Source organism: Engraulis encrasicolus, chromosome 8, assembly GCF_034702125.1.
Source record: "Engraulis encrasicolus isolate BLACKSEA-1 chromosome 8, IST_EnEncr_1.0, whole genome shotgun sequence".
Taxonomy (NCBI): Eukaryota; Metazoa; Chordata; class Actinopteri; order Clupeiformes; family Engraulidae; genus Engraulis; species Engraulis encrasicolus.
This window is the reverse complement of record NC_085864.1, coordinates 12,307,608-12,310,107: the sequence shown is the minus strand read 5'-3', so window position 1 is coordinate 12,310,107 and position 2,500 is coordinate 12,307,608. Positions and strand designations below refer to the sequence as shown.

The 2,500-nt window shown below is 49.1% G+C and overlaps 1 protein-coding gene across 5 annotated transcripts in view; it reads right to left on the bottom strand.

Annotated features, from left to right (window-relative positions):
* The window catches only part of hnf1ba (HNF1 homeobox Ba), a 31,104-nt gene that overhangs the window by 2,620 nt on the left and 25,984 nt on the right, over positions 1–2,500 (bottom strand). The window lies entirely within an intron of this gene.

Sequence of the window (2,500 nt, the reverse complement as noted above, 5' to 3'; positions counted from 1 at the left end):
AGAGAGAGAGAGAGAGAGAGAGAGAGAGAGAGAGAGAGAGAGAGAGAGAGAGAGAGAGAGAGAGAGAGAGAGAGAGAGAGAGAGTGAGAGAGAGATGAAGAGAGGAAGAGAGAATATTTCATTAGATTATTAGGTCTTTAACCATCACACAATCTTATTTCAATATCAACATTACAATACAAACACACTTTAAAAACATTTGTTTCACATAGGCATAATGCTAACAGCCCTAGCATAGCAAAGCTAGCAGTGGAGATCTTTCTTTCGCTTTTTTTGCTTTGTTTTGTTTTGTTTGCAAATCGGAGAACGTGTGTGAGAGCCGTTTGTCCCCCCCACCGCCGCCCCCCCGAACTTCCCGTTCTTGTGTGTGTGACTGAAAAGGCCACCATGAAATTATCAGCAGTCCACGCCAGTGCCACACCTGACCAAATACATTCCTCATCCCGCCCTCTCTCCCTCTCTCTCTCTCACACTCCCCTCTCTCTCTCCTTCACTCCTGCTCTCTCGCTGTCATCCCCCAGCTTCCCTCACCTCTGTTCCCACTTAGTCCCTCACTCCTTTGCTCTCTCTCTCTCGCTCTCTGTCTCTCTTTCTGTCTCTCTCTCTCTCCATCACCCCTCCTCTATCGTCTTTCCTCTGCCTCTGTCCATCTCTTAGGGGTGCCTCTTTTGGTCCCCATTGTGGCAGCTCCCTCCTCTCTTCCTCTCCCTCCCCCCCCCAGAAGATACCCCCCCCCCTCTCTCTCTGTCAGCCTCTCAGGTGGGCAAAGACACCCTGACCTCTTGGTGACCTGGCAAACAGCCTCACCTGGGAACCTGGGAGAGGTGTAGGGGCTGGGGTGAGGCTGGGGGTTGGGTGGGTGTGTTTGTTCCATGTGTGTGTGTGTGTGTGTGTGTGTGTGTGTGTGTGTGTGTGTGTGTGTGTGTGTGTGTGTGTGTGTGTGTGTGTGTGTGTGTGTGTGTGGTAAATGAGGGCATTTAGGGTGGGGCAGCCGATTGGTTTGTTGCCATTTAGATGCTGGGCTCTAAGTGCAGGTGAGTTTCGAGTGGTTGGGGGGGGGGTCTCTTGTTTGTGTGTGTGTGTGTGTGTGTGTGTGTGTGTGTGTGTGCGTGCGTGCGTGCGTGCGTGCGTGCGTGCGTGCGTGCGTGCGTGCGTGCGTGCGTGTGCGTGTGCGTGTGTGTGTGTGTTGGGTTAGGGGGGGTCTTGGCAAATAGGAACGCCATAAATGCTGGTCTCTAATGTCCGTAGAGGAAAACACACTGACTATTCTGAGCACCGCCCAGACCAAATACAAACCCTGATAAGGAGAACCCTGAAGGGTTTACAATACTGAGACACCAGAAAAAGCCAAGACAGCTATTTTTACCCCCCACATCTTTCTAACATCTCTCTCTCTCTCTCTCTCTCTCTCTCTCTCTCTCTCTCTCTCTCTCTCTCTCTCTCTCTCTCTCTCTCTCTCTCTCTCTCTCTCTCTCTCTCTCTCTCCCCCCCCCCCCTCTCTCTGTATGTGTTTGCCGGCCTGTATAAACACATACATGCTGTATGTTGACTCTCTTTTGTGCTAAATTAACTCAAAAGCAAATAAACCATTTATCCGGGGTAAAAGTGTCTCGGGTCAGAGCACCTTGGAGGAAGAAAGGGACAGGTGGACAGGTGACTGGTGTTAGAGGTGTTATCGAGGCATTATTTTCACACACTTTTAATCGTCAAGCCTTTCTAGATGATCATGTCCAAAGATCACAAAACACACACACAAAAAAAACTTTCAACAAAAAGGGCACTTGTTTTAGCACCACCTCGTTCGTCCCTATATGTGCCTACATGTCAATGATAGCATAGAGGGGTTTAACTTGTCGAGGATTAGTGTCAAAACTCTGTCAGTAGTGTCAATTACAGAGTTGTATCGAACTAATAGCGTGAGAGGTCCAAAACAAATATAAGTATATAAGTAAATATAAGTATAGCTGATGTTGTATTCTATGGTCATTACACAGTGACACTTTTGCTCTGTTCACTCAACAAGTGGGAAGTTAAATGTTGTTCCTATCTCTACATCAGGGGTGTCAAACTGACCCCCGGGGGCCAAATCTGGCCTATACGGGATCAATACAGCTCACCCTCATATGTGCCGGCACGTTCGAAATTGAACTGAGTATTAAGTGCACATACAATTTTAGTCCATTTTCTCTAAAAAGCAAATATTGAGTTGAGTGAGATTTTGGTTTTGGCCCTGATGCTGGAGCCCTGACTGGGCGTTATCTCGGCTCACACCCTGCAGGAGCTGCACTCTGTGTGAGTCTGGGGGCTAGCTAGAGCTCAAACTCTAACTCTAAAGCGAGTGCTGTGGGCCTGGCCGTGGGAAATTGAGCGTGTGAAAATGAAGAGAGGATGGCATTTCAGGCAAGAGCGAGCAGCAGGGAGGGAGGGAGGGAGGGAGGGAGGGAGAGAGGGAGAGGGATGTTGGAAAGGGGATGTGAGGTGTAATTGCGTGGCCGTGCGT